This window comes from Puma concolor, chromosome D1 (genome assembly GCF_028749965.1).
Source record: "Puma concolor isolate L17-30 chromosome D1, mPumCon1.1.hap2, whole genome shotgun sequence".
NCBI classification, from domain to species: Eukaryota; Metazoa; Chordata; class Mammalia; order Carnivora; family Felidae; genus Puma; species Puma concolor.
This window is the reverse complement of record NC_141676.1, coordinates 13,082,588-13,092,718: the sequence shown is the minus strand read 5'-3', so window position 1 is coordinate 13,092,718 and position 10,131 is coordinate 13,082,588.

The following is a 10,131-nucleotide window of genomic DNA, read 5'->3' as shown; positions in this document are numbered from 1 at the left end:
TGCAAACCCAGCACTTCCCTCTCAAGGACTCTCAAGCAGAGTCCTTCCAAGACAAAATTCTGGGCAGCTTCTGTTACTTGCTTTGTTTATGTCCTTCCAGAGGTAGCCGGTGCATGCATCAGTATGTGTGTGTGTGATTACATATATTCCATCCCGCAGGGTTTGAAACAGGTGATAATACACCACCGCATTGTTCTGCACCTTGCTGTAACTTCGAATCTCTGCTTTTGTTCCATATAAGAACATAGAAACTTCCTTCATTCGTTTCTTCTTTTCTTTTTCTCTTTCTTTTTTTTTTTTAAAGTAGGCTCCATGCCCAAAGTAGGGCTTGAACTCTCAACCCTGAGATCAAGAGTCCCATGCTCTACCGACTGAGCTGGCCAGGTGGCCCTTCATGCTTTTTGATGACTGTATATGGATGTACTAAAATGTATGTAGCCAATCCCTTTTGATGAATTTAGGTTATGTGTGTTACATCAGATGCTACCACAAACAAGGCAGCATTGACTATCAATCTACAGATGCCTTTGTGTACATTTTAAGAATTACCGAAGGATAATGTCTTAAAGAGTCAATTTTGGAGTCAACAGGATATTATATTCGTTTTCAACATAATAGCTGCTGTCAAACTGTCTTGCAAAGTGGTCAGACAAATAATACTCCCTCCCATAATGAATGAATACCTCTTGCTCCTACCATGGAAAGACAAGAAATTCACGGGCCCACTATGCAGGGCATGGAGGAGGGAGCGTCGGCCTGTCACATTCCCCTCGTCATTAATAAGATCAAGGACCAGAATGGTAAGAGGAAGGACTTTGGGGTCAAATAGTACAAGACTCGAGTCTGGGCCCTGTTACTTACCTGCTATGTGCCTCAAGTAAATGTCTTAACCTGTGGACCACAGCTTCCCAACATGTAAAGTAGAAATTCAAAATCATATGCATTTCACAGGGTCATTATAAAGAGCCAGTAATAAAGTGGTAGTTACGCAAGGTAAATTAGTTCTGGAGATCTGTACAACACAGGGCCTAGAGATAATAATACTTAGCGGCACCCTTAAAAATCCGTTAAGAAGGTAAATCTCATGTGAAATGCCCTTACCACAATAAAAGAAAAAGAACTGGTTGGGGCGCCTCCCGGGCTCAGTCACTTGAGCATTTCAGCTCAGGTCATGATCTCATGGTTCGTGAGTTCGAGCCCCACAATTGGGCTCTCTGCTGTCAGCACAGAGCCTGCTTTGGATCCTCTGTTCCCTTCTCTGTCCCTCCCCCATTTGTGGGTTTTTTTTTCTCTCTCTCTCTCTCCCTCAAAAATAAAGACTTCAAAAATATATTTAAAAAAAAAAAAGACGGGGCGCCTGGGTGGCGCAGTCGGTTAAGCGTCCGACTTCAGCCAGGTCACGATCTCGCGGTCCGTGAGTTCGAGCCCCGCGTCGGGCTCTGGGCTGATGGCTCAGAGCCTGGAGCCTGTTTCCGATTCTGTGTCTCCCTCTCTCTCTGCCCCTCCCCCGTTCATGCTCTGTCTCTCTCTGTCCCAAAAATAAATAAATGTTGAAAAAAAAAATTAAAAAAAAAAAAAAGAATTCGTTAATGGATATACTTTGACCCCAAGATGGGGAAAAAAAGAGCCAACAGAGATTATGTATACATAAAGCTTCTAGTATAGTGCCTGGCACACAGTGGGAGCTTAATATCTGAGAATTAATTTTTGTAGTCGGCAGCCTTCTGAATCTGAGTGTCCTCTTTGTCCGTTAATGGCTTTGATCTGGATTTGGCTCAAGCAAGCCCTGGAGAAGCACTGAGCACAGGAGCAGGGAGGGGGCACAGGGTGGGTCTCAGGGCCCCAGGCTGGGAGGGGCTGGTGGACTCCAGAAAGGTGATCTGGCTGGGACCGGTTCAGGCCGTGGGAATGATGGTAGCCGATAGGGCAGATGGTGTGGAGGAAGTTAAATGGAACGGAAAGTCGAGTTAGACTGTGGCATAAGATAGTTCAGTTTTTCCTAAAGGGGGTTGTGTGTACAAGATGATCTTTAGTGATTTTTTTATACTATTAATTTTTCTAAAATTTTTTATTGTACACTGGTACACTGAAAAATATAACCAACACATTTAACAGATGATTCCAAGGGGCTCTTACTTAGGATAATGCTAGAGTAGGCGTTTGAATGTTTAAAAAGTGAGTTGATTTAAATTTAAAGATTCAGTAAATCATAGTACATGATGTGTGAGCCACAGTTATCCCCCAAAGCATGATGGCAATACATTAATGACTGAAGTTCTTTAAACACTGATGCACAAAGCCAGCGATGGAATTTAGTGCAAGTTCTGGAAGCAGACAGCATGAAGATCAAGCCCAGCTCTGCAATTTACCCTGTGGGCACGTGGATCTCAGATTCCTGATCTGTAGAATGGGCATAATATTAGTTTTTGTTCACAGGGTTGTCATGCAGATTCAATGAAATCACATACGTGACTCACCTCCCTGTCTGGAATGGAGTAAGCCCCTAACAAACACGATCACTATAATTATTAGAGTGAGTCTAGGCTAAAGAGTTTTGCTTTTATTACCAATAATTGTGGTTTTGTTCGTATAGCATTAATTCTGTTGTGAAAATAATATTTCTATTTTTCACATTTATTTTTGAGAGAGAGAGAGAGCATGAGTGGGGGTGGGGCAGAGAGAGAGGGAGACAGAGACTCTGAAGCTCCAGGCTCGGCTGTCAGTGAAAAGCTGGACGTGGGGCTCAAACTCACAAACTGTGAGATCATGACCTGAGCCCAAGTCAGACTCTCAACGGACTGAGCCACTCAGGCCCCCCTGAAAATAATACTGCAAAATTAACATAGAAGATTCTTTTTTTAGTGTTTATTTATTCACTTTTGAGAGAGAGTGTGTTGAGGCAGGGGAGAGGGGGAGGGGCAGAGAGAGAGAATCCCAAGCAGGCTCCACACCATCAGCTCAGAGCCCGACTCAGAGCTTGAACCCAGGAACCGCTGAGATCACGACCTGAATCTAAACCAAGAATCAGATACTTAACCCACTAGTCCACCCAGGCACCCCGACAAAGAAGATTCTTAAACAAAAAGGAAAAGCACTCATTCTCCCAACCTTAAATAATTTTCAATTTTGCATATTCTCTCCCAGACTTTGTCAACATGAATACTTACTGTTCATAACTGCAATCACAGTGTTCATGCAAATTTCATATCCTGCCTTTTCTCAACAAACATGATGTTATAAACATTTTCCATGCTTCTGCATATTCTTTATAATTATCTGTTTGTGGCTGCCTAATATTGCATTGACGGGATGAGCCTTGGTTTTCTTAACCATCTCGCTGCCTGGAAAAGTGTAGAAGGATAATGCCAGTGGCATTCCATGACCTTTTTTCATCTACTGAATTATGTTCTTAAGATCAATTCCCCGAAGTGAGATTAATGGGTCAAAATGTAATAATGTTTTTGAGGCTCCTGTTACATTTTACTAGATTGTTTTGCAGAGTTTTGCATGCTGCTTCCAGAGATGTAGGAACACAGACTTCATCCAACGTTGCCAGCGCTGGGTGATGGTGTTTATGAATTCTGCTAATTTAATAAGTAGGAAACGCTATCCTGAGACTGCCTTCATTTCCCTCTCTTTGATCACAAACAGGTTGAACTATTTTCCAAGTATTTGTTTACTCTCTGCTTATCCTCTTGGGTGAAATCGTTGCCCATATCCTTCACCTGTTTGTCTGTTGAAGTCTTAAGGTTTTCCTTATTAATTTGAGCGCTTTAGAGTTCATAGATATTAATCATTTGCTGGCCAGATTTGGCCACGGGAGGCTTCTGAGCAGGAGGTCATCAGATTACAACTACATTTTGGGGGATTAACCTTGAGATTAACTGAGGTAAGTGGGTTGAGAGACAGAGAAATCTGCCAATGGCTACTGTGCTTGACGCCATAGCAGGAGCATGAACTGCGCAGGGGTGGTGGGAATGGGTAGGCGGGTCCGTGTCCCCCATACAAGAGCTTGTGGCTCTCTGCCCTGTCTCCCACAATGCCCTTCACACATTTGCACTCTCTCGCAAATTCAGTGGCTTCAGCCACAGAATTTAAGGGGAAAGAAATTATCCTGTCCTGTCCATTCACTACGGAAATGAGAAAAAGCACTGCCCACAGGGAATCACACAGGAAAGGGGTTCCATAAGCACCTTCCTTCTCCGGGGTCTCCTGGAGGTAGGGAAGGGGTTGGAGAATTGGTGCAACAGGAAGGGGGCATCATCAGAGTCTTTCAACACATAATGTGGGTTCCCAGTCTAACAGAATCTAAAGCAGCTCATCTAATAGCCCCCCGGCCCCCCAATACTTCCCAAAGCCCACTTTCCATCCCAGACTTGCCCCCTCTGCTGTACGTCAATGCAACCAGCAGCACCTTGCATCATGATTATTTACTAGACCATGCGTCCAGGAAGGAGGTCAGCGCTGTTTGCCGAGTGCCTACTCTGTGCCAAGGCTGTGCCCAGAGCATGATATAAAGTCAAAGAAAACATGGACCCTGTGCTTGGCAAGTTCACACTCTATTAAGAAAGGGAGGCTCTCTTCAGCAGGAAGGGAACTCCAGCAGACACAATGGGACCCAAATTTCTAACCAACAGACCTTCAGGGAGCCAAAATTCTGACTTTTGGTCAAGACTGGCATGGAGCTTCATGAAACAAGGAAAGATTCACACAGACCTGGATTCAGAGCTTGGTCCACAAATTCCTAGTCATGTCAGCTCTGATGAAGTCACATGACATCTCAGCATGGCTGCCCCTAACATTTGCAGGCTTAACACTGCAGATGGAAGGTAGGTACCATAGGCTGGGAGGTTTCTCCTCACCCCACCAGTCCATGCCAGGCAACCCCTGCCCACAAGTACCCCTAGCCTCTTACCCACACCAGCCTTGTTCCTTTGCATTCTTCAAGGGAATCTGACATTGGAAAACTAGGTTCAAACATAGAATGATCTGACTCCATGGCATTCTACACACAAACTCAGCCACCTCCTCTTGTCTTCCCAAACATAGCTCCATCCCAAACAAGGGCCTTACATACATCCTATGTAGGAATATCCTACCCACATGTCCAAGCTCCAGCTACTCCCCACAAACAGCTCCCCAACGGGAAAAGACACTCCCATAAGCCCTGGAAGTAGATTTGGGCCATTTGAGCAAAAGATTCCAGAATTCTAGATACCCACAGTATGGTCTAGAAGGGGAATACAGTCTCCCAGAGGGCATATCCCCTTGGTTGCAGGGACTTCACGCCCCATGAAGCGATGCTGGCTAGAGGAGGACCCGAACAAAACCCTTTAAAGCATGGGACCCAGGGCAAGAAGGATCTTTTGTTTTTTTAAGTTTATTTATTTACTTTGAGAGCAAGCACAAGCATGCGCAGGGGAGGGGCAGAAAAGAAGGAGAGACAGAATCTCAAGCAGGCTCCAGCTGTCAGTGCAGAGCCCCACGTGGGGCTTGAACTGATGAACCGTGACATCGTGACCTGAGCCGAGATCAAGAGTCAGACACTTAACCGACTGAGCCACCCAGGCGCCCCCTGGACAAGACGGATCTAAGAGTAATACTACCTCTCTGAGGAATCTGTATCGGTAAACAGGGGATGTTAATAGACCCTGCCCCATAGAGCTGCTCTGAATGTTAAATGAGCCAGTGCACATAGTTCATGACATGAAGTGGTTAATAAATGCCAGTAACTGTTATAAATAATATAAATGGACAGAGACCCTAGAAACCAAACAGGGAAGGAGAAAACATGTTGTAACACCCTTGCCCTTTAAACTACTTCGGTTTATGTTTTTTTCCTGATTTTGGAAAGCAGCCCTGTCCCCATTAGGCAGGCAGAGTAGGACTTTGGGTGGGAGGGGGGACGGTTCTGGGTGAAAAGTGCAGGCCCCGCCCCCGCCCCAGCACGCAGTCACTGAAAGGCTCAGGGGCCTTAGAGAGTCCCTAGAGTTCTGACCTGCCCGTGGGTCCCTCATCACACCCCCAGAGCTGGGAAGGGAGGGTAGGGCAGCATGGAAAAGGACCTAGCTGGGAGGCTGCCTTCCAGTAGCTTCTGATTCCGGAGGGAGAAATGAGGATGTCACAAAGGCATGGCTCAGGGGACCTTTCCAGTGTGTCCACACTGCTCCTTTCAATGATGGGGAGCCTGACGCCCACAGAGGAGAGAGGTCTGTCCCAGGATACACAGCCATTTGGAGGCTGGCTGCAGGCTAGAACCGGACTTGGAGCTCGGGCCTGGGTTGTGTTCATCACACCAGGCAGTGCTGGTCCGTGCCAGAGGGAGGGAGAGATGTGGAGGCCAGACACACACACGGGGTAGGAGGTTCTAACTCAGCGGCGCCTGGGTGGCTCGGTTGGTTAAGTGTCCGACTCTTGATTTCGGCTCAGGTCATGATCTCACAGTTTGTGGGTTTGAGCCCCGTGTTAGGCCCTGCGCTGACGGCAGCTGGCATGGAGCCTGCCTGGGTTTCTCTGTCTCCCTCTCTCTGCCCCTTCCCCCTTCTCAAAAATAAATAAACTTAAAAAAAAAAACAGGTTGTAACTCAACACCGACTCCCAGAATCAGCTGTGACCTCGGGTCCCCACCCTACCCTCTGCCACTAGACGGCAATATCTATTTCTGCGGGCTGTTGTGAGGCTGAAAAGGAAAATTAATAGTAATTTTATTAGAGTTTGTTGAGCACAGGGTCAGGTACTCTGTTAGGTTCTTTCATGTTTTATCTCATTTAATCCTCAGACAACCGCGTGCCCTGGGAACTAGTACTGCCCCCCTTCCATTTTCTGGCTGAGAAAACTGGGGCTTAGAACAGGTAAATACCCTGCCCAGCGTCCTGGAGCTAAGTCAGCAGCGGAGCCGCGGTAGGAACCTGCCCTGGACCCCTGAGCCACCCCCACTTCGGCCGCCGCCCGCCAAGTGTCCTACACAATGAAGTTGCCAAAGCAGGTGTCAGAAAGAGCCAGGGATGTGCTGTGGACTCACGAGATGGGTTCCCCCAGAGGAAACAGGAGCCCTGGGGGTCACAGCGAGAGTAGGAGTGCTGTTAGTGAGTGGGCACTCGTAGAGGAAGTCGAGACTCGCCTAATGTGTGCCAATGTCTTGTTTCCTGTACCTGACCTCCTTTCCAAAGCCTACCGTTTTCCACACGAGGGACCCTCCCCCTTCTCCGGGAAAATCCATCCATCCCGTCAGTCCATTCCTGAAGCTCCTTGGGTTTCCCTTGGGGCTGCAGGTCCACATACAGCCACCAGAGGGCAGGCCAGCTCTGTGGCGAGTCCTGAGGACCCAGTACCCCCAGAGACTGGCCAAGTAAGTGTCCAGCCAGGAAGGGATGGACCCAGATGCCCTATGACACAACCATCCTTTGTATCTTGCCATCAGCTTACTCCCTCGGATGTCAAAACATCTAACTGTAGAAGCCAAACTCATGTTCACACGTGGTGCCTGATTCCACTGGGACAAAGATCTTAAGAACCACCACCAAAACAGTAAGGACAATTGGTTATCACCACAGACACGGGTCAGAACTTCATTTTACTAAGCACTTTCTCATATCTTGAGTGGTTAGAGATGTACTGAAGCCTTATGAGTATGTTCCCACTGTACAGATGAGGAAACTGAAGGACCAGAAAAAGGAGTAACTTACTTAGGGTCACCTAGAGAACGCTGGTCTTCAGACTGGAGGGAGAGTGGTTTCCAATTCCCTGACCACCTGGAGGTGGGATTGGGGGGATGGGAGCGGGGGGGGGGGTGGGGGGGATGCAGGTGTGGACAGGGAGAGGAACAAAGGGTCAGAAGGCTCTACAGGGAAGGCCAAATGCATTGTGGTACTTCCTGTAAAGCAACCATCCACCCACCCTCCCACCCACCATCCATCCATCCATCCATCCATCCATCCAGAAGGGTTCATTGAGCATTTGCTGGGGACACAAAGACGGATGAGAGGAGTTTCCTGCCCTCAAAAAGCTGGCAGTCTAATGCGGGAAAGTGGTGAGTCAGCAGATAATTATAAGAAACTGCACGGCTGTACAATGGGATGTGAGCAGAGGGTCTGCGACCCTCGGAGGGGCGGCCAAGTGGAAGGTGTCTCTGGGGCTCCCAAGCCCTGAAGGAGAGGCACGGAGCCAAGGATTATGGGCAGGAGCACCCCTTTCCAACTGCATCTCACCCCGGGATGGGGGCTCCCCTCCCAGCTTCGCGTGCTGGCCTGTGTTGGGGGCCAGGGGTCCTCCCACCCCTCTCAGAAGAGCGCGGGCCCAGGGAGCCGATGACAGCACACCTGAGTCAGCCCGCCGCCCACCCGCCCCTCAGCGTCTGTCTCCGCATCTTGTGATATTTCGCTCCCCGGGAGCCAGCCCCACTGCGCTCCGGAGGCAGCTCGGCAAACAAACCCAGCGACAGATTGTGCCGCGGCTCATTCCGGGGAAGGACGCCAAATCCCACCCTGCTACCCCCAACACTCCCTCCCCGCCTCCCCCTCCAGGCCCTCCTCCCAGGCGCGGGGCCTCGGTAGGGTGGGTCCCAGGAAACGCTGGGGCCTATTCCTGCCTTCTAGAGATGGGAGGGGGGTTGGAGCCCCAGAGACGCCCCTTCCGCTCCTGCCTCTCCTGAACCAGAGGCGCGGCAGAGGACATTAGGTGAGGAGAGAGCCCAAGAAGGGCAGGCGACAAACCGGCAGGGGGCGCCCGAGCGTCCAGGTGCAAGACTGCCGAGAGCCTGCCAATGAAATGGGGGTGGGGAGACGGAGGCAGACACCGAGAAACAGACAAGAGACACAGAGATGTAGAGGCAGAGAGGCAGAGGGCCATGGGACAGAAGGGAGGCTACAGAGACACGGAGAGACGGTGAGAGAGACAGAGAAGTTAGTGATAGAGACAGATGCATAAAGATAGGAAATGACAGGGAGAGAGGCAGGAGGGAGAGAGGAAGGAATGGGGGGGGGTGGAACAGAGAGACAGAGACTACAAAATATGAATAAGGGTGGGGGAAGAAAGTGAGAGAAGTCGAATGAGAGCCAGGGAAGAATGAGAGACTATGGGTGGAGCGGGGAATGAATGGGGAAAAGAAACCGGCATTTATAAAGCGCCGACTGTATGCCAGGGGCTGCGTTGGACTCTGGCACCGAGAGGAGAGGAGGAGCCAGAGAGGAGGCAGCGGGGGCGAGGGGTTCTTTTTCTGTGCTCCCGGGAGCGGCTGCCCGGGGCTCTCGCGCTTCCTCGGGTGGGGCTGCGCGCAGATGGCCCTGGCCCGGGCGGCACGCGCCGCTCCCGCAGCGCCTACCCCGCGGGTGCCGCAAGGCCACCGTCCCCGAAGCGCCTTCCCCCATGGCCGCGCGCCTGTCCGGAGCCGGGGCGGCTCCGAGGGCCGGATGCTGGGCGCCCGGGGCGGGGTCGCGGCCGGGGTCATTGTCCTCGCTGTCTTTGTAAGGAGACGCTTAGGTCACGGCTCGGATGGTATAGCCTCGAACGCGGCCACACGAGGCGCGAGGGGCTCCGTCGGGATCAGAACGCAACCCTCTTTTAGAGGAAGAAGCAGCTCGTGTAAAATCAGTGGTCTCTTCCCCACGCAGGAGATGAGATATTCCCTTTAGGTCACATCACACTCACACATAAAAATGCACACACTCGCACGCACACCCAAACTTGCACCCGCTCGCAAACGCATTAAGGGCACATACACCCAGGCCCTATCCCCCTGCCAGCCATCCCAAGTTCGCTCGCGCCAAACTCTAGCACACCTCTCGTTTCCCACCAGTGCAGCCCCGCGCGCTGGTGGGCACTCCGCGGCTCACCCATCCGCACACTCACGTGCCCCCCTCTTCCCCGGGCCCGTTTAGAAGGTCGCGCGCAAACACTCCAGAGTCACACCTTCACAAGTGTCCTTGTGCGCGCGTGCACGCTCATATACACTCCATCTTGCACACGCAAACTCTTGCATATGCTATTCTTCTAGTCGCACACACTCCGGGCCTGGGGTCTGCGAACGGAAGGGAAAGTGGAATCTAGGAGCTCTCCCAGGAAAGAGAAATGTGGAGGCCTGGACTTTGGCGCTGGGGACGCGGCAGGAAGGAGAGGTGACCCGGGAGCCCATCT